Genomic DNA, 23,478 nt, shown 5'->3' on the forward strand with positions numbered 1-23,478 from the left:
CGTATATCGTGTGGCAGGTACGAAGATACTCTATGCCCTGGGAGGTCAAGAAAATTTCCAACCCGAAAAGATCCTCGACCGGTGGGATTCGAACCTACGACCCTCAGCTTGCTGAGTCTTGCTGAATAGCTGCGCGTTTACCGCTACGGCTATCTTGGCCCAAGTTATAATCAGCAAAGTTATAATCACTCATATCAGTTAGATATTGTAGTAGTATCTATGGTTTAAACATCAAAATATCAGGATGAAGAACCAAATTCGAAAATTTCAGTATGTTCGTCATGAAATATGTTTCCTCTAAATTTTCACTGATTGTCTATATTTTGAGCTACATTCTGACATAAAAATAGTGTAAACAGACTCAATAGTTATTTTTAATAAATATTTGAACACATAACTTGTTTTTAATGAGCGGAATATGGCTCATTGATGTTAATCTCAATATTCTTTTATACTCACCTAACTTTTACATATCCATAGTTTAGTCAATAACAACGACAACAAATCAACAAAAAGATGGGCCCAGATAGCCGTAGCGGTAAACGCTCAGCTATTCAGCAAGACCAAGCTGAGGGTCGTGGGTTCGAATCCCACACCGGTCGAGGATCTTTTCGGGTTGGAAATTTTCTCGACTTCCCAGGGCATAGAGTATCTTTGTACCTGCCACACGATATACGCATGCAAAAAATGGTCATTGGCATAGTAAGCTCCTCTCAGTTAATAACTGTGGAAGTGCTCATAAGAACACTAAGCTGAGAAGCAGGCTCTGTCCCAGTGGGGACGTAACGCCAGAAAAGAAGAAGATGATTTATTTTGAAATACGTTGCTGTTTGATTGAAAATAAACTCTAAAAAATTACATTACAACGTTTAGCTTTTACAAATGAGCAAATGATGTTACAAAATAGTCTTTCAGCAGAAAATAAAACGTGTCAAATGGCTTTAAATATCAAGGTGACCTAACGTTGATTGTATGTAATGTATCGATTAAGTAACTTAGCGATTCTTCATTATATATGTTTACAAGTAAAAAAAACCTAAGAAACAATAAAACCATCACGTATCCCTCAAATAACTACACGTTTGTCATCTAACAAAATCATTGATGTCACTAAACAATTTGTGCTTCAAAAACACACTGACCTATCTTGCCTCGTGATCCATATTGCACCTTCTTACCCTATAAACTTAGTTCAATGGACATGATGTATTCTAAGCAAATTTATTGATCATATCTGATTGTACATGCAAATTACATATTGAAAATTTTTATTAAAGAAACAACGGAGATCGCTTTCACGCTTACCGAACCGTCGACGTAGTGGTGTTTCTTTTTAAGCCACTCTCTGCTTGGGGTGTTGAACTTCAACGGCCACAGGAAGTTGTTGCCCTTGCTGAATGAGAATCCAAGAGTGTAGATCACACCACATCTACGACGCCCTGCATCTTACGCTCAAAAACAAACTTGTCGGTAATGGGAATGCGTCTTTTTCGGTGCTTCACGAATACGCGTTTGTAGATCAGATGGCGGATCGATTTCAGCGTCGGATATCTGTAGGTGATATACGGCTCGGCAATGCGCAACGTTCTTGGTGGCATTGTTTGACTTGATGAACGTGGCGTTGTTGAACTGGCGCAGCGCCTTGTGGACCTTTTCACTATCACGGAGGCAACCTTCGGCATGGTCGGAATGTAAATGTTACTGGCCTTCTCGACCTCTTCGTGCTGCATCTACAGGTACTTCTTGGCATAATTGTCCGCAGGAAGCAGATCCTCTCGTGTACGGACCGACTTGACCAGATGACGACGCCTGAGCAAACTGCCGGAGCGGGTGATCGTCCTGCCATGATTTACCTTCATTCAAAATTTTATAGTTAAGTATTGAATATAAGTAGTATATATTATTATACTAACCTTTTCACTGCAAACTATTAGCAGAAAATAAGGGGAGCTGCATAAATCACTCACGCAAATAATATAAACATCCACTGTTTTGCTTTTTTTCACGTTTGTTTTCATGGCTACATTGGTGTGCGTGTGTTCAAAATCGAGCACGCAGCCACATTTTCGTTAATCTCGGATTTTCTTTAGTACCCCGAAATCGGCGCACTAAAGTTAATACCGGGATTAAAATCGAAGATAATATCGGTTGATGCTTATTAAAATCGAGGATAATACTCGATTGGCGTATCATCCTCCATGGAGCTTACCACCATAAGTCAGATTGTCCCAAAGAGTAAAGTGGGGCAAAAGTTCGAGTGGGACAAGAGTTTCTTTTTAAGATTTCCAGCCCAATTCAAAACAAAACTTATAAATGTCATGATGGTTCGAATGCTATTCAAGTAAGAGACTTTCACTCCAAATATCATAAAAATCGATTGAGAGTTGGAAGAGTTATGGTTAGATGTTGTTTTTTGACGTGAAAATTGTAATTTTTGGTCAAACTTTCATTGCATGGCACCAATTAAGGATAAAATATTTTTCATTATTTTATGTTAGGGCGTTTCTAGGCCTACCATAAGCATGCCTTGAGATGTATTAGATTTAGCATAAATGCTTGGAAGCACAGCCCATACTGGGGCAAAAGTTCGACCCATGTATAAATTCACGGAAACATTTGAAAATTGCCTAAAATCCACATATTATCTTCAAATTAAGCGAAATTTGCCTGATCGTGCGAAAATTGTCAGCACAATTTCATATTTTCACTTTAAGGGGATTCACTTAATAGCGTAAATTGGTGCGTATGTTGAGTATCTCAAATATTTCATGCAATTGCTTAAACTGCAGATGAAACATTTCAGGTTGTCAAAAGTTGACCGTTTCTCCATCCAAGAACCCTTCGGTGATCTTGGCAACCGTCAAGATTACAAATAAACAAATGGATCCAAACGAAAAATCATCGAAACATGAGCTGCGGATAAGGTACAACAACAATCTACGCCTAATTGAAAGCTCTCAATAGACACTGGTTCCATTTATGATGCTCTTGAAACTACATGAAAGCCACATATTTAGAAAATGATGTTCAATATACAGCACAAACATACAAAATAGCATGGTACCGTAAGCTATTGGTTGCAAGTTGCAACTAATGTGCTTTCCGTCTTGCATGAGGATTATGTATAAACTAGTACATATTTTCATCATTGCATCTTTACGGAATGGGACAATTTCTTGTATTTTAAACAAAATAAAACCAACGCATCTTTAAATCACATATAGTTTGTTAACAAGATAAACCCCTTATAAGCGACGACTGGGAGTGAGAGGTTGACATTTTTATATTTTATCACAGATTAAAAATGATAGTAATGATCTGGAACCAGCTTCGCTTATCCCGTTGGAAGAAATCATATCGAACATCAAACCAGGCCTCATTTAACATCGTTAATTGCTGCTCCTGAAACTTAATATACGGATTAGCCTTAATATGAATTGAAAATTCAAAATTGAAATAGAACAAACCCAATAAAACAATCCTTTTTAGCTGGAACAGCAAAATTTTAAAGTTTGCGTTTACATCGGACAACTAGATTATAATTTGCTCATATGACATGACATTAAAATCCGAAGAGAAACTTTTCATTTGAAATATTTCTTTACAAATGTTACGCATATACGCATTATACGCAGCTTTAAGTGAATACCCCTTTTGTTTTTCGAAAAACTGCTATTTTTGGGTATACTACAATTAACCCTGGTTTAGGTAGTTTTTTTTTATGAAAATTTAGTATGTGGTTTTCTAAAATGAACCGTGCTTTGTTCATCTTTGTATTTTTCTCGGAATGGATCAATGCACGAGTTCATTAATTTGAGCCGCGGTGCCGAATTCACTCGTTGCCATGGTCACGTAAATAACACGGCACCGCTCAAAAGTCAAATAGTAAACTCGTGCATTGATCCATAGTAGATAGTTTGGAAACTTCAAAGCCCATTTTCTCAGTGCCTACTTTTACAGATGGGACTGACTTGCGATTCACGGCAGTATAGAGGTTGAAAATTCGTATAGAGACGGAAATGCCTTTATTTCAAAATGCACAACTGCACAAATCTCGTTTTATTTATGGAACACAAAATTGAATGCATAACAAATCAACGAGTTCTTATTTTAGGAACTATTGAAAAACGTAACGGCGAAGAACATACTCAACAAAGAATACCAAATTTTGGCTAATATCACCCGAGATTTGCACAGTCGAGCGATCGGTAAACAAATTTCATAAGATCTCGGAAAATAAAAGCCGAGTAACAGTAAATCAAATTTCGTTACTAAGCAACCTGTCAGTTCGTTAGCCATACAAATTTGAAGCTAGTTTAGTCATCCTTTATGGTTGACGGATTGCGGTTAAACTTTCATAGTAGCTTCTGAAATTAACAAACATGGAGGATACAATTTAAGATTTTTACAGTTTGATTAGTCATGTGAAGTTGCTTTTGCAATTTCGTTGCATATCAGCTTACTTTAAATCAAAAGCACTATTTCGTAATGGTACTGAAAAGTAGTATTTGTTTATTTATAGCTGAGCTTTTAAGTGGCCTTCCTTAGCCGAAAGGTTAGAGTCCACGGCTACAAAGCAAAGTCATGCTGAAGGTGTCTGGGTTCGATACCCGGTCGGTGCAGGATCTTTTCGTAGTGGAAATTTCTTTGACTTCCTTGGGCATAGAGTACCATCGTACTTGCCATACAAATAATAGCAACTTTGACAAAGAAATCTCACAGTTAATAACATCGAATCAAGTTGTAGACAGTCGATAGTTGTGATCAACTATTGTGACGCTTAACAAAATTAAATTACTGTCAAATATTTTGTCTAATTTATGACATGTGGTTTTGTTTTTTCTCCGTCGGAGTGAGTGTTCGGTTTTCGCGTTTTGCTGGACAGTGCGATTCGGAAGCCCAAGCATGTGATTTTTTTTCCGCCTGAGTGAATGTTCGGTTTACGCGCTTTATTGTCCAGTGTTTTGCTACTGCGACCCAAGCCATCAGGATCGTTAACATAACCCCGAGTGCAGACCATTTTATTTAGACGGTGGATTGAACGTTGAATTGCAGAGAGGTTTTAAATGCAGAATTTGTTGAGATTGTTCCAATATGAACCAATGCCAACATATTGTCCATAGGTGCCAGAAGTCTGCCAAACGTATCCTATGGCCTTTTGCATCCCATTAACATTCCACAATATCCCGTAACACCTATGAGAGGTCGTAGAGTTTTCTGCATCTTTCATGAGTAGATGTTCAATTAATCATTCCTTCCCATTTCTTAGCATTAGCAAGGATGTAGCCAGAACAGCTCTCAACTGTTGGAAGATGGCCAATCTTGTCTAAGAGTCCCAAATCTTTGACTTTGGTAACCCAAGCAGAAGAAAAGTGCAACTGAATACCAAACTGTTGTATTCAATACCTGATAATTTCCAATACTTACAACCAATGAGGTATGAATGAGCCCTGCATAAGAGGTAAAATACCTCAAAAAATATCTCATGCATGTCCTGCAAACACCAAATCAATAATTAGATAAGGTATTGTAAAACCTAAATAATACATTATCAAGGGATGTGTCGCTTAAGGTGAAGATGAATCGAAGCACGGATCTGGAGAACCAAACAGCCGTTTGAGCTGAAAACCTAATCGATTGGTCACCACCAGCTAGTGACAAATCGATTAAGTTTTCAGCCTAAACGGGTGTTTGGTTCTCCAGATCCGTGCTCTTGAAAATTTGAAGTTTGGCTTCGACTTATCTTCACCTTAACACATTTTGGGCTGTGCCTATTTGTTTCAGTGTGCATATTAGAGTATTGATGGTGTTATGATGTGCCAATGTGTGCCGATGTGTTCCTTGCTTATTTATTATGTTTTTAACCAATTTGGCAACCAGCCCTGAATGTTTATTTTGTTCTGAATGTTTTTTTCACCGACAGCTAGTAAAAATAAATCTGGTGAAGAATTTTATTAAATGTGCTTAGTAGTTTTTCTCAACATTTTGCTTGCGATATGTTTATTTCGCATGCTACCGGTACATGCTAATCAACACCGGGAATAGATTAACAGGTGAGTACTTTCAGTTCATACAAAACAAGTTGTCAATTATGAATGCCTGTTCCTTGGTCTGTTCTCTGTACACAGGTATCTGGATGTTCAAGCAGCAGCAAAAGTATTCGATAAATCTATGGCCAGATTATTTGATAGACTGAATAAATTTCTGAGAATCCTTGTATCATATTTGCCATCAATTTAAAATGCTGCCGCTAGCGTTTTACGGGTTGGAAGTCAAAGATGATGATTAAAATGAAAAAAAAATTAATAAAAATAAAAATAAAATGAAGCCGAAGGGGATTAACTAGAGCCAACACTTGTTGACTTCTGTTGTGAAACGATCTCTGCCGAGACAAAAGTGGCTGTCCTAGCTATCTAGTACCCTACTTACAGTATTGGACAAAACAATTGCAACTTTTTCGATTTTCCATACAAAATGACCAACTTTGATAAACTATATCTCGGTTATTTATGGATCGATTTGAATGAAATTTTCACAGAATATCAGACATAACTTGAATTTTACCATGTATTTTTGAGTGATTTTTCCAATCACAAGTTGAAAAGCAGTGACGGTTTGACTATAGTGAATTTTTTGACGTTTTTTTATAATTGACATAACTAAACATATTGAAGGATGGAGCTTCATGGTATCTTCAGCAAAGTTGTAGATTTTGACGAGATTAAAAAGTTTGCTGAAGACAGTTTTTGTGTAGGGCTATCAGATTTTGAGATAAAAGGTTTTGAATTTTTCGTCAAAAATTACACTTTACTCAAACCGTTATTACTTATAAACTTGTGATTGGAAAAATTATTCAAAAATATATGTTAAAATTCAAGTTACATCTGATGTTCTGTGAAAGTTTCATTCAAATCGGTCCATAAATAACTGAGATCTAGCTTACCAAAGTTGGCCATTTTGTATGGAAAATCGAAAAAGTTGCAAATGTTTTGTCCAATACTGTATCTAACTTCTTTCTTTTCATTCTCTTTCTTCCTACTCACGGTTCTTCTGGGTGCACCCAAACCATCCGGACGTCACCGTGATCCTCCGGAATCTCCTGCTTGTGGCTGTTCTAAGGCTTCCGACGTTCCTTATGGCCGTCTGCCACAGCTCGCATCAACGACTAGCTAGTATCCCTTCACAGCTTCGATCTGGCGGCCCACTGAGGTCACCGTCTTCCGCGAATCCTTGGTTTGACTCGTGGCTCGCTCAATCTCCTGATCTTCCCATGAAATCCAGCCGGCAATCGCACTCGCTCGCGCCCGGATCCCAAAGGCGTGCGATCCGGTCGATAGTCGTGCTCGCTCGCACTCGAATCCCGAAGTCATGCAATCCGGTCGACAGTCGTAATCCCTCGCGCTCGGATCTTGAGTTTCCGCTACTCTATCTGTTGCTCTAATGTCATAAAAAGCTTCTGATCTAGAAGGCTTTTCGTCTGTCTTCGGCTGGGCCGTCTTTCTTCGGCTGGGCCTTGATGCGGCGATCGAAATTGGTCCTCGAACGCAAGGAATGCCTGCGGCGGAAGGATTAGCACCGTCCCCGACTTGAGGGGCTGTCGAACTGGCAGTATTTGTTTCGGCGGGAGCATTTTTGGGTTGGATTAGCGCCGTCCTCGACTTAAGGGGCTGTCGAACTGGCAGTATTTGTTTCGGCGGGAGCACTTTTGGGATGTCGAACTAGGAGTATTTGTTTCGGCGGGAGCACTTTTGGGTTGGATTAGCGCCGTCCCCGACTTAAGGGGCTGTCGAACTGGCAGTATTTGTTTCGGCGGGAGCACTTTTGGGATCAATTAGCGCCGTTCCCGACTTAAGAGGATGACGAACTGGCAGTATTTGTTTCGGCCGGAGCACTTTTAGGTTCGGATTTTCCGGACCTGAAAACTTTGGCAGCTGCTGTCGGCCCAACGAATCACTTGTGTCTGCCTCGTGTGTGTTTGACCGGAACTGTAAACTCAGAAATAAAAATAGCCACAAAATTACTAAAGTTTATGCATTACTGACTATTTTCTATCTGCCTCTCTTTCATTCTGCTGTGAGTTTTTACACTAACTCTCAATTCGACTGGGTTGAAGCTTAGCGATGCTTCAACCCAGGTGAATTGACACATAGGAATAAAATTCCCTGTAGGATGAAAAAGAGGCAGATAGAAAATAGTCATAATTTACTAAAATTTAGTCATTCTGTGACTACCCGAGTTTCTGAGTGTAGTCAGCGACTTTCGCTATGTTTCCAGTGACAGATGATTTTCGCTATGTTTTTGCTATGTGCGAATGCACGGAAAACTTTTGTTTGTGGTTTTTATCTTTAAGCTTGCACATATCAAAATACACAACAACTGATGGTCAAATTAACTTTTGTAACACTTCGTACACAAAATGTCAAATCAATTGATAGGAGAGAAAATACAAAAAGTGCAGAATACAGGAACCCAAGTAATCTTTACGAAGAAAGAATTATTGGAAATGTTGGGGGTACCCTTGGCTATTTCGAAAAAAATACACTGGATGGCTTTTTAGTTTGTTGTTTTTGCTGTTTGCTGAATAATCTCAAAGTTAAGATGGGCTGGATTTGCTTCAGGGATTTTATTCATTTTGGACGTTCAAGATTGTATCAGAAGTCTACTTGCAGAAAAAAACACTTTCAATAACCTTCAATTACTGAAATAGCTGACATTGATAAGCAAATTATTACTGTTCATTATAACTTCATTTACTGCATTCAAGTTTATGTCCACTATGAACAATTTTTAGAATAAAACTCAGTCTTTATAATTGAGATCTGAATCTGGATCTGAATCAATGATATTTTTGATAATAACAAAACATTTTAGCAGCGATGCCAGCACAAGAGAGTTAAGTCGCAGTTAGGTTGTCAAAATTGTGCCGCAGTGTGCCACGCGGGGTGTTCATAATGTGCTTGGCACACTGTTCAAAGCGACTCACCCCTTGTACATTATGTATTTGCATATAAAAGTGAAAATTTTCAATAGTAGTTCAATACCTTCAGCACACCTCAATAGCGATCGAATACCAAAATGAAGTATGTATTTTAAATTGTTTGAAATACTTTTTTCCAACACCATTATAATACCAAAATGTGGTATTGACAACTGAACAATACCTCATTATGATATTATACCATAATATGGTATGCATAGATTATCGCGAGTTATTTGTTCCTCCTCTGGAACGGACGGGGAGGAGGCAAACATCATACAGAGCTGTATTACTAAGAAGATTTTTTTTTCAGGGTTTCATTAATCGACAACCAGATAGCCGTTCGAGCTGAAAATTTGATCGATTGGTCATGGTGGTGACCAATCGATCAACTAGAACAGCTGTCTGGGTCACTAGATTTGTGCTTTCAATGACTTCGTTTTCGCTTCGATTCACCATAAATAGGAACTGGTTTTAAAAAAGTGATCAACTCACAAAAAAGAAACCTGCTACCAGCCCTGATATATGGACCATCTTTACTTTTAACGAATACTAAACAAAGTCTCTACATAATAAAAACAACTGTAAATAGGATAGTTTTTGCCTAAAGCTTCGTTCCAAAGCTTCAAATGCATCTTGACTCATATATCTGCTTTTTTGACTACAGTGCAATAAATACACTGTGTAGCATAAATTATGTGTACTGCTATGAAGAGCAAGCTTGTATGGTCTGCTTCTTATGACAGAAACATAATTTTCTCACAAGAGTCTTAAACAAATGTACCTAACTGAAAGAGTATTATGATTATGAGCTGATTCTGAGTTAGTAATAAATTAACTAATTTTGGCCTTGTAGAAGCAATACGGTGTACATTTTGGGGAGCGCTGACCTACAGAAACGACTTAGCCTTAGCTTAAAGTCACGAGCGAAACCACAATGTCAAGAAAAACATCATTCAATGCTATCAAATTTATGAATCACCTTTGCGTCGAGAAAATGAAACCTGCTCGAAGCTAGAACAATTGATTCCTTAGATTTGGAGCAATCTCATCTCCAACAAACGCAATAAAACATTTGAAGCAGTGTTGTGAGAAACTCGAAGTCTCATAACACACAATCCAAATTCTTCATGCGTGAGTTGTCAATCACGTAACTCTTGTCTCGTATTTCCACAGTTTACTCACATAAAACAATCATTTCTTATTTAGTTTTGGTAGAATTATAGTAATTATTTCTACCGTAAATAATAACATTCGGTTTTCACGACTTTTTGACGGGCCAGCCATAAAGAATCATTTTTGACTGCTTGAGTGTGATTAATTGATTTTGCACGAAAAACTCAAGCATCGCATGAGATTTTCAAAGCAGATCACCAATGAGTTTGCTCTCGCGGGAGAGCTCATTGATTGAGATCTGAGTGTGAGCCCGTCAACACTGATTTGAAGTTTATCCATTTTCGGCTGCTTTGAGAAGAATGTGCGTATTTATGCAAATCGTTGCACCACCCTGACACCAGCAACCAAACGATCGAACAACAGGCAAAAAATATATATCGGTTACAAGGTCTGTCAAACACCAGCAGCGGCCGGCATCGCGATACGCGTGGAGAAATGTAGTGCATATATAAAACTCCTGCGATGCGATTGCGTCGTCGTATTCCAGCACTGATCGGCTAACCGGGGGTGATGACGATCGAAAGCCGTTAAGACTTAACCGCTGTTTATACGCTGTTAAGTATACAATCGACATACGCATCACTGTGTATATTCAAAGTCGAACCGAACCTTTTTCTTCTCTGGTAGGAGAAGCTTGAAACGCTCGAAACACATGTTCACATTACGCCCGAAGTGTTTGTAAACAAATTTGACATTGCGATTTAAGCGTCAAAGTGAGGGTTGAGATTGTATAAAAATAAATGGAAAATTCACGTTCAATAAAATGAACATCGAATTCTATTCGCCGTACAAACGAATTTCTCGAATAGCTCGATAGTGTGTTGAGTGGATATTTCTCTCGAATTCGACTGTCGAATTCCTTCGATTTTCAATTTTTACTTTGTCATTCTCAATAATGTCATGAAAAATGTTTTGATGCACTAATTAAGTCAATTGACTGGAATGTAATCTGATGGCACAATGGCATTTAGCTAGTTAAGTAAGGCAGATATAAATATTAATTATCTTTTATGCCACACCCCCCCCCCCCTCCCCTTAAAAAATCCGAATGTTTTGAAGGGGAGAAAAGAGAAAAGAGATTCATCATTTTTTTGACATCAGTTAGGTTTTTTCAATTTTTAAAGTTAAAAACAAGTAAAATAATTAACCAGAGGACGTTTGATAAAAGTTTAACAATCATCGTTAAAAATAAAAATTCGAAAAAATAACTTGTTTTTCCTTTTTGTTTTTTTTGTTCCTTATTTATTTTTATCCCCCTCCCCCCCTCGTACCTTCCAAGTGGTCTCGGACATAAAATTCGATGGAGGTACTCAGATAATAATTTGCTAACTTCCAGAACAAAACGGAAAAGTATTATTTTTCAGCACCGTTATGAAACAGTGCTGAAATGTAGCATTTTTCAGCAATGCTTTTGTTCGTGGGAAAAGTAGGCTATTATGTTGTTCATCCTTTTGATAAAAAGAATGCTGATATGCAACGGAATTGCAGAAAATCGTTTTTCTGCTAATATTATTGTAACGAATTTGAATTGAATGTGTTACAACGTTTGCCAAAAATGAGAACAAATGTATCGTTCGTACAAAATATGTTTTGCAATTTTTTATCGTAACAGACTGTTTTTTTTATCACGTATTTTTGAAATGGCCCACTTTCCTGCACCAAATTATGCAATGTTGTAAGAGTCAAAACGCAACTGATTTAAGTGGCGTAATGATCATTACGCAACTCTTTTTTATTACGCAACTATTTTTAATTGTGTAATTAGCCATAACACAACACATTTCCCAAATTGCAAAATAATGATGATCTTGATATGATTTCTTATGGAATTGCTAGAATTGCGAGCTGACACCAAGCCACCATCGGCACGCATCGTTAGAATTCCAATTTTATGTCACGGATCGCTTCGATCGTTTCGATTTTCTAGAATTGGTTGACCCCTCGTACACCAAGCTAAACAGTTTGCGACCAGGGGGGTATACGCAACGAGGTTCGCCTACCGTTCATGTTTTGTGGGTGTATTCGTTTAGCTCACAACGCTGCTAGGCATCCCGCTGTTTGAGTGTTGAAATGCATCAGCATTTGCTGTCTGGCATGGCCCGCGTTTCGACCTATGCTGTTTGGGTCGGCCCGCATGAGAGATGATGCTGTTTGGGACGGCCCGCCCGAGAGATGATTGTTAGGCGAGCTTTGTTTGTAGTTGACAGCCGTACACCCACCCTGTTTGCGACTCTACATTTCTCAACAGGGGGTCCGCGAACTTCCGACCATGTGAAAAGCACGCTAAAACGAACACCTCACAGTGAGCCTTCCTTTCGTCATTACCAAGGTTGATAAACAGTGATCCAACTGGTGTACGAGGGGTCCACCAATTTTAGAAAAAACATCCTCTTGTTTTAGCATGTACTAGCGATCAGTGACATCAAATTGGAATTACAACGATATGTGCCGATGACGGCCTAGTTTCAGCGAGAATTGCCTTTAGCATCAAGTGGCCTTTTACGAAATTGCAAAGAATGTTGTACGCAACTCGTTGTAGAACTCGTTTTTTACTGTTTTTCAACCATCATTCTGCTAACTACTATAAACACATTTTTTCGGTTACATATTTGGGATCATGGGACAATCATGCGTAGAACGGCAGTGTAGTTCACCCTAATGCATATATTGATATACTGTATACATAGTTTTATTGAATTAATAAAAATGTATGTACATTACAATAGCTATATCAATCTAAGATGTCGCAATAATCATCGACTTACCCTTTAAAATGTGCCCCTTTCAGTATGTGTCAGTTTGCTCTTGAATAAAAGTAAACCGACTGAAATTGAATCACTCACGTTTAGGTGTTTCCACATTGCGGTAATTGCAATGTATGATGATCTAATTTCCAAACTAAATAAAAAAAAAATAAACTAACGTTCAACGACTGATCATTATCATCAGTCAACAAGCTGGACGTTCTAATCAAAAAGTGGAAATCCCTCGCATTACGGCGGCGGGCATGGTCGGCTCTATTAGCTTCTTGGTTGGATATATCACTTAAATTAATGGTAAAACCAGCACAAATTCAGCGCAACGAGTGACGTTTTTCTTTGCATTGATATGCTACTTTTTGTTTTCGATGCAGCGTGTATTCTGATCTTCAATTTATGTATAAGGTACAGTGGGGGAAGTGTATCAGTGGGGTAAGTGGATCATTTGTCAATATAAAGCATAAATACTTGAATATGTCGAATGTTTTCGCACCATTGCTTCGTTTTAGGTTATGTTCTTACGCTAACACTGATACTATTGCAAAACTGGTACTACACGTACACTAACACAAGCAAACTTGTTAGCTGCAAAAAGTTATTAATTTGAAAATTGTTTTCCATCAATCAAAAATCCATTGTATCTCTGTCTAAAATCGAATTCTATTATTTTTTTCGACACATGGTGAGCATTTCAGTTCTAATTGAATGAATCACAATGAAAAATATGTTATTTTTATAAATAAATACAAATATATTGGACATGGTACACTTACCCCTACTTTTTAATGGGGTGGGGTAAGTGGATCAAGAATAATTATCATTTATTGGCAGACTGCTTACGAGAATTTTAAAAAGCATTAATATCCGCAAATGTTGTATTCCTTTATTTTGTTCCATTCTCAGCTTGAATTTGTCAAATTGACTATAGAAAATTTGAATTAATCCACCTAAAAGTTTTTTTAACCTTTCGAGTATAAAAAAATATAAAAAATATAATAATTTCAAAATTTACACGAAACTTTTCGTGGTTTGTATAAGCTAGGTTGTAAAAGAGCAAAATATATTAATTTTCCAATCGAAAGCATAGTATCGTACCTTATTTGACCATATAAACTGCTCTAGACAGATGATACACATATATTCAGAAATAGAATAGAAGGATTTCAGTTTGTTATTCAAAAGTAAATGTAACAAATATTTTTCAATCAAGAGTGTTTTTCGAAAATATCGTTAGAAATAATCCTACAATACTTCTGTATAACTTATGCGTATAAATGGATGAATTTTCTCCAAATTTATCTAGTTACAATGTTTTTTTTTTGTTCAAATTAGTATGAACTAATATATACGTACTTTTTATTATATTTTGATAAAATAAAGGTACTTTTTAATTTTAAAGTATTAAAATGTAACATTACTAGCACTAATAACTTCAACGAGGGTAATATCATTCTTATTAAACATAATCACACTACATTTGTGTCGAGAACAGATTTTTTTTAATGGTGATCCACTTACCCCACCATGGTGGAGCAAGTGAATCATTTGGCGCAAATTTTTAAGTCTCTCATACTCAATACATAACAATCAGAAAATTCGAAATAAATGACGATTTGAAGTGTAATAGTCCCTTATTTGTTATCCACAGAAAAAAGTTTGAGTTACATTATTCATGTTAGCTGTACATAACAATGAATTTAACTGTTGATTTTGCTGTATCCACTTACCCCACGGTACCTTATGTTGTATCGAACAATTCATGAGTAGGGTGCAGTCTATTTTTCAAAAGGTCTGAAAATAAAAAAATCGTGTGCTCCTCTAAATTCAAATCACAAAAGAGAAACCTCAAATAAAAAGCCAATAATATTAAAATTTGGTGGCATGTATTTTAAAAGAGAATTTAAAGGATATTAAATATAACCTTCAACGAAGTGTACATATATAAAATTTAGTTATATTTCAAACAATTTTGAATATTTTAGTTCTATTCAAAATAAAATACACGAAAAGTTTGTATGTAGTTAAATATATAAACGACTACACTAAAGGCAACTTTAGTGTAACAACAGCAGTGTTACAAATTCGTTATACGATTTGGAACTCTGCTGGATTTAATTTCGAGCATTGCACTTTTTTACTATTAGAATGATCGTATATTGACAATCACACCCACTATGCGTATGGGAGTGTTTCTTTGCAATGGTCGATGAGGTCACCATCATGTTTGGGTGCATACGATCGCAGATTCGACAATTTCCCAGGAAACGATATGCCCTTACTCAAGTAGAAATAAAAGAAAACTTCCTATTTTTAGACCAAGAGGGGATTTCCTGTGCGGCACGTCAGATTCTGGCGGCGGTGATTTGTATCGCTGGTGCGAATTTCAGCGGAACAACAGTCTGTTTATGTTCACCGCGCTCAAGTATTGTTTGTTTGTGTTACACGAATTGAGTTATTGAGATGGTGAAAACATACTGCAGTCGAACAGAGAGATGTGTACTGGAACGATCCAGTACACACTACGGAATGGTCCGGTATGAGACTACGTACTGTACTTTCAGGGAAAAAGTGTTCAAGTAAAGTTGTTAAGTTGATAACTACACGTAACTTTTTTTTATAACATGAGATATTTTCAACCATTTTCGTTCTGGCAAAACTCTTGATGCAATTTTCAATAGAATCGCTGAATGCGTACATTGCTGTACGTACATAAGGGGCAGGGAGCCAGCAATTCTGCAGGTTAATTTTTAACACAAGTTTTTGAAAAATTTTAGAAAAAAATATTGAAAGAATTTATTTATTTTTCATTTTTTCCAAATTCGTCGTCAAATAATTTGTCAACATTTCTTTATTTATGTATGTTCCTATTACATATTCTTGTCAGTATTTTATTTATTTTCGCTGGAAATATTCTAGTTATTTAAAAAATATGGTTGATACCTCCAATAATTCAACCTAATATTATCAAAGGATTTCTATTAAAATGTCAGCGTCCATATTCCAATAACAATCCATTAAATATTATCCCTCCAGATATGTGTTTTGAGTGCAATCATACCTATCATAAACTAAAAACCGTCAGTTTCCAAGTGACTGATTTTCCAATTGAATCCCTGCGTGATGTTACCTGGAAGTGTAAAAGAAGATAAACAAGATTAGTTTTAATACGCTCTTATCGAAGCTCAATTATATGTGGTTGGAATGATAAATAACACAGCGTAATGACATTTTTGCATGTCTCAAGGATCAAATTAGATATCTCTAGTAGATTAGGGGTTGCTGAATCTGATGCCGTTTTTGGATATGTTCCAGCACGTCACAATTTTTTAGCTACAGGTTGCCAAAGTTGCAAAAAAACTCTGTTTTCATTGTTGTTTAAATGAAATCCAAGGCATAATTTATCAAACTTTTTTGGATCTAATCCACTAAGCATGCAAAATAGGACTTAACCTTGATTTAAGATATAATTTATAATTTAGTTGAAATTGCACGGTTTAATTTAGATTAAATCTATTTTTCAGCATGCTTGCAGTCTCCATACAAAATTCTTCGTTTATCTTATATGGCAAAATACAATACTTTTTGAAACCATCAAAAAATAACTTTTGACCATCGAAAGTATTAACTTTGTTGATAAGCATTTTCAACAGTTAATATCTCAAAAACTAGGCGTTCTATGATATTTTTGAAAACTGCATTAGATTCTGCAAACCCGTAATTCTTTTTTCACTAGTGAGCAGGCATTGCAGAATTCGCTCTAATTTGATTTTGAAGCACGATCAAAGCAAGCGAAGAAAAACATCCCATCTGTTGCGGTCCGTGATCAGCAATGTATCGCAAGTTGTAACAAGTCTGATAAATAGGAACTGCGAACGAGAGCCCCAAAGAGAGAGCGATGATAAAATCTACTTTTCTAGCTTGTTTGTTTAGCTCAGGATTCAATTCCTGCTAGTGAGCGTGTAAAATTGAGCATTCTAAACTAGTTCTATCATGTGAACTTCTGACTAAATCATGTGGTTTAGTTAGAAAGTTTGAGTCTTTGACAAAGTTGTTCAGAAAGTCAAGGATATTCGAAGAGCAAACCGTTTGGTTCGAAATCTTGCCGCTAGGTGGCGGTAGTGAGCATCTGAAATTGAACATTTTAAGCAAGTTCAATCTTGTGAACCACATTTGATAGAAAGTTAAAGTCGTTGGAAAATTTGTTTAGAAAGTCAAGAACATTCGGAACAGAGACGAATAGAGACATAGTAGTCGGGTTCAGATTGGGTACCACTGTACTAGTACTGCATTTGGTCCCTTAGTACTGCAAAAGGTACCCAAGTTTGACAGATCGCAGTACACTTTTCAAGGCGTTTTAGATTTTGCTTCATTACATAATGTTCCAAACAATTTTGGGCAACGGCAATGGTCTTTGTTCGGAAGCCAAAAAGTTTGGCTCGAAATTTTGCCGCTAAGTAGTGCTAGTGAGCATATAAAATGGGGCATTTTAAGCAAGTTTAATTTTCTGATCCATATAAGATAGAAAGTTAGAGTTTTCGGCTTCATCTGGAAGGCAAACAGTTTGGTTCGAAATTTCGTCGCTAGATGGCGTTAGTCAGCATGTAAAATTGGGCATTACAAGCAAGTTTTATGTTGGGATCCTCATTAGATTGAAATTTCGAGTCTTCGACAAAGTTGTTCAGAAAGTTAAGAACATTCAGGAGGCAAACAGTGTGGTTCTATATATTGCCGCCAGCTGGCGTTAGTCGGCATATGAAATTGGGTATTTTAAACTAGTGACTAGTCCTGTGATCAACATGGGATAAAAAGTTTGAGTATTCGGCGAAGTTGTTCAGAAGGTCAACGGCATCCGGAGGACAGTGATGTGTAATTTTGCCACAAGGGCGTGCTATTGATCATGTTTAAATGAGTAAGTTATATTACTTATATGGTGCAGAATAATTTGAAAACCGTTAAAACAGAGAATTTCTTGGAGGTCCAAATACGCGGTACAACTAAAGCGTTTGTATTTGCGCCACGAAAGTATATAAAACCATTGCACATCAAATTAGCGGCGAACCCTACCAAATGAGGATGGAACCCACAGACAAATTAACCTGATTGCATTGCAAGCTTCTTTTTGTACAAGCTGTGCAATGCTGCACGCTATGAAGTTCGCGCTTATAGTATCTACACCACTAGAAGCAGGAAGGTTTTGAACCTGGCCAGTGGTCACACTGGCTCTAAGCCGGCTCAGACCCATAAAATACTGCTGACGTCTGGGTCTGCAAAATGAATCCATCAATTGCACTTTTTTTAGGTTAACTTCTTCGAATGAGTACCTACTATTCTGCCCATAAAAACATAGGTACAGTTATGGAATAAGTAGACATTAAAAAATAGCGCAAAAAGTTTTAAGTTTTTATTGGAATATCCGATGCACATAGCGTCCCATCAATGCAATCTTAGACACATGGCAACAATATTAGAACATAATTACACGTTGTGATGTAAAAGTCGCGAATATTTTTTTTTTTTGGTTTTTTTTTTTTGTCATGTAATTTTAAGATCAGGTGTAAAGATATGTCTAATGGTTTGCTTCTTTTATGTGCATCTTGAAGCACGTAAATTTACCCGATTTTTTGTAAGAGTGTGTAGCAGGTACGAGGATACTTTATTTTATGGTTCAGGGAAGCAGAAGAAATTGCAGCCTCTAAAAATCCTGGAAGGTGCCGGGAATCGAACCCACATACCTTGCTTTATAACCGCCATCGATACAATGCGCAGGAAGGACACTTCAGTGGTATGTAACCTACTATCAACTTAACTTTGTACCGTTTTGATTCATATTACGGACAGCTTCAAATTCCGGACACTCTACTTTGTATGGGAAACATTTCACGCGAAATGTTTCAATTTTTGCTGTTCAAAAGTTCTCAATTTCAAGGCTCGTTTTAGTAAATTTTTTCCATAAATATCTTTGAAAATTTATAATGCCCTGTGTCTCTTTGGTGGTTTAACGATTTCGATTGACGATTTGACTGTTCCATTAATGATTATTATGAGCTGTCCGGAATTCGATTCAAAGTGTCCGGAATATGATGCAAAAGTGAGGAAGCGTCCGGAATAAGAATCATGAAAAGGCCACACATTTTCATTTATTTAAAATTATTGAAGTTGCGGAAGCGTATTCTTCACCCACCGTTCGAAAGTAAAGGGCTTCCGACACTCGATAGCGCTAAGGAATCATACAGAATGATTTATTTTGTATGCTCTATGCTGGGTTATATTTCCCTGAGTCCTTAAGTGTCCGTAATATGAATCAAAACGGTATTCCGTATCTCGATAATGAGTTATATAACCATAGTAAAATTTTAACGTTTGCACAGATATTGCACTCTTAAAAATAATGAGATTTACGAGTGACGTAGAGCTTATTACAATTAATTATGTTACAACTGAAACACAAATATGACTTAATTGTATGGCTTTCTTGATGTATTCTGAAGTTTCTTAATTTTACACTAAAATGAAAGATATGCGCTGACTTAGATTCTAGGTGCTCCGAGCTGAGAAAATTTTCTGTCAAATTTAATTTAAAATCTTATAAGGCGTAAATTTAAATGCTCATTGACATTGTGGACATCATCGTGCAGATGTTTTCGAACGGAGTTCATAAAGGAAGTCGTGAATGCAATAAACAAGAAACAGATCTCAATAGTAATTGATGTTTGCATATCTAAGACCTATGAGTTCAACAAGATTTTTGATTCCTACAGTAAATTCATGTATGATTCTTCCGGTGTCCGGCCATTTGGCCGAACGCCGTTTGGCCTAATGCCGTTTGGCCGAACGCCATTTGGCCGAATGCCATTTGGCCGAACGGGTCGTTTGGCCGAATGCCGTTTGGCCGAATTACGTACAAAAAATTATCAAATTACTACAACACTTATGTGTAAGATTCATAGGTGTTACCCAATAATTGATCAGCTAATTAATTGACTTTAATGATGTGCCAGGATGTCATGTTTGTCACTATATAAGTGCTCCAAAAGAATGATAAAATTGACTCGTTAATTTAGGACTAAGTTGTAAACTCCACTCATTGCATCAAGACTCAAAGCTCATGGTTGTTTCATCTGGGGCTACCAACGTTATGATAGGGTTCCAGTTTTTTGAATATTTCATAAGAAGTTTTTCCTTCTTTTAAGCATAGGCTATTCTTTCGAGTTATACTGGTTTCGTTACTATTGGCAATAATTCAGCTTATATTTTAATTGGGAATTTAACCCTCTTTAAATCATCGGCAGTTCTTTGTTGTTATACTAATACAAGAATTGTTTGCATTGTACTTGCTTAAATTTTCATAAAAGATGTTTCCTTCTTTCTGTTTCTCCTCCAATATTAGGATTGCAACGTGTGAACAGAGCTCTGCACCGTAGCTTGCGTATAGCAGTAAACCGATTGACTCGGTGAACAATTACGTGGAAAAAGCTCACAGTTTCTTCGTTGTGAAAAGAAGAAGCCAAAATTCGAGGGATCGAAGCAATCTAGTCCTGCAGCAGGACTAATATATCGTGAACCGTTTTAGTTACTGTCAAAAGCTGACTACAAACACAATGCAAAAACTTTTGCTGGCAGCTATTACCGCTAGCAGAAAAGTGAATATTTGCCTACATTTAGGATGTTCTTCTTTCAGCACTGACTGACAATGATGATTAACCTTCTTTAAAGTTGAATAAGCTCTTTGAATTTCAGCTTTCAAACTTTCTACAATAACATGCTAACTGTAATTCACTATTATTTCCTATTTCGGCCAAACGGCATTCGGCCAAATGGCATTCGGCTAAATGACCCTTTCGGCCATATGGCGTTCGGCCAAACGGCATTCGGCCAAATGGCATTCGGCCAAATGATCCGGAACCGATTCTTCCATATGTGCGTTTACAAAAAGTGCTAGGTGTGTGGTGTTTTAGAGGTTCAGTGCTGCGGCCAATGGTGGAGTGCAGTGGATCTTGATATAGTTTTCTACACTTTTTATAGTGTCAGTACTAGCATGGATAAAGGGAGAGAAATTTCGCTGGTAAGTGCTTCATTTCTTTGAAAACATCAACACAATTTGTGTTGTAACACGAAAATCGACCATCGTTTTCAATTTTCATTGCATTTGTTGGTTGGTTTGACTTTATTAACGAGATTTTTAGCCCTGGGCTAGTTCATCTCGGGACCAACGGCTTTACTTCCCTTCCGAAGGAAGTCGTCACTATAACTTTTTACGTCATAAGTGACTATGTCGGGGATGGGATTCGATCCCAGGTCCTCGGCGTGAGAGGCGAGTGTTCTAACCACTACACCAGGTCCGTCCCCATATTGCATTTGTTCTGAGACCTGCCCCACACAATAACGAATACACGGCATGATGTGAAAGTATATCATTGTATCTTATTTTTACGTCATGGCGTGTTTTTTTTTTTTGCTTGGTGCAGTCATATAATTTTAAGATCGGATGTAAATTTATGTCAACAGTTTCGCTTCTTTTATGTGCATCTAAGTGGATCGAAATTTACACGGAATTTTCGAAGAGTGTGCGTTATACCCCGATATCTGTCTTTATATGGAGTTATGAAAGATTGACTGTGCATCTATGTTATTATCATACCAGACACAGTATGTCCATATCTTCTACATCAGTAACCTAAGTAAACTCCACAAGATTTTTACACAGCCACATCAAATTTGTCTTGGTGAGTTGAAAATCAAACATGTTTTCCTAAGCCTGCTACGCTCGCACTTGTCACCGAGGATTAGAATCATATCGCGGAATGGTTGACGTGAGAAGGCTGACAAATTGATTGTGCTTCTGGTTATTCGGTTTGATTAGGTTTACCTTCACCTTCGCATTGATTCGATGTGGATGGTGAAGGACATGACGACGACGGGACTACTACCTAAGCGTGTTATCCATAATATCACTGTCACGTTAACCTAAAAGCCTTGCCTTTCCTTGCCTTGCGTTGATCTCCCTCTCCGTCGCGGTAATTATGGCGCATCGCGGGTCTCTAGATTGGCATACATGGACTTTGGAATGATGCTATGTCGGAACTCCCACCGCCACCTTTGATGGATCCGGTTGCGTTGAATCTGTTGAGGGTCATGCTTGAACGAGTCCATCGGAAACATTTTGACTATGCATTGATTAGCATATCTGGCCAGAATGATTTTGCATTATTTTTTCATGAGTTGACAAATTGGGTTTGAAATGATAAACAACTCGATGATACATGTGGAGATAATTTTAGACAAAAATCAATAATTATGTAATACTAATTCACTATCTTTATATAGGCTGGATTCAGATTTCATTAAATTCTGTGTTTTTATCGAAATTAATTAAACATAATAATCGAATGGCATAGAATATACGAATTACAATAGGAAGGGGTGACTGGATGATTAGCTTAAGCACAACAAAAACTAGTGTTGAAGCAACGAGGTAATGAATATCGAGTTTTCATCATAGCCGCCCGCCACTTGTCTACCATGCAACTTAGTTCGCAATCTTCTCCTATATCTACCTCAAAGCATACAACACCAGTCAAACATTTAACCCTTTGTCTGCGTTCCGGGGTCAATATGATGCCCCAGAACACTTTTTGTAACCTTTTTGTTAGTGCTTTTTTTTTAATGAATGTTTATTTATTAGGCTCATGCGCCATTAAGCATTACGGAGCCGATTTCTTCGAAACTTATTTTAAAATTATGTGGAGCAATCGACTGTATATTTTAATTGTGGAATTTACGGCTAAGCAGTCTTGAAATGATTAAAACGAGTTTTATTTCAATCCAACGTTTCGACACGGGGATTGTGTCTTCCTCAGGAGAGATTAATTTGTCGTTTTTGTCTAATGTTTGGTCTAACTTTAACTTTAAGCGCCATTTGCCAAACAAAAAAATACGTTAGTTGAAAATGGTTCCGAATAGTCATGTACCAACGAAAATTCAAACATAGGACAGTTAAAGTTAGACCAAACATTAGACAAAAAACGACAAATTAATCTCCCCTGAGGAAGACACAATCCCCGTGTCGAAACGTTGGGTTGAAATAAAACTCGTTTCATCATTTCAAGACTGCGTAGCCGTAAATTCCACACTTATTTTCCAATTTCAAGTTTACTTCTTAACAGTTATTATGATGGTGAATTGATTTGTGAATGTAGCTGAAAACTGAATTTAATACTATACCATTCTATTCTACTAGAGTTTGTACCCTTTGACAGATTCGCTTATTTCGACCTTAACTGTAAACTCTACATAACATTTGTTCGACGTCACGTCAGAGTGGACCAAGTACAAAACTGTTGAAAATTGGATTATTCCTTCATTTCACTTTGATCAGATTTGATGAATGTTGTAAACTGCGAGAAATATGGAACAAATTTACTTTGGATGATCAATAAAAGTGCTGTTTATCAAAACAACGAAAATGAATAGTGCGTTGAGGAATTAGAAAAAAGACAAGACATGCCAAGTAATTTGTCATATTTTTTCGACATGGAACGATTATCCTTCTCATCTATCAATTGAAAT

At 37.1% G+C, this 23,478-nt stretch overlaps 1 protein-coding gene and 1 pseudogene across 1 annotated transcript in view; both read right to left on the reverse strand.

Moving 5' to 3' along the window:
• The window catches only part of LOC5571790 (3-hydroxy-3-methylglutaryl-coenzyme A reductase), a 182,498-nt gene that overhangs the window by 111,289 nt on the left and 47,731 nt on the right, over positions 1 to 23,478 (reverse strand). The window lies entirely within an intron of this gene.
• Positions 1,252 to 1,859, reverse strand: LOC110674307 (annotated as a pseudogene).

Source organism: Aedes aegypti, chromosome 1 (genome assembly GCF_002204515.2).
Source record: "Aedes aegypti strain LVP_AGWG chromosome 1, AaegL5.0 Primary Assembly, whole genome shotgun sequence".
Lineage (NCBI taxonomy): Eukaryota > Metazoa > Arthropoda > Insecta > Diptera > Culicidae > Aedes > Aedes aegypti.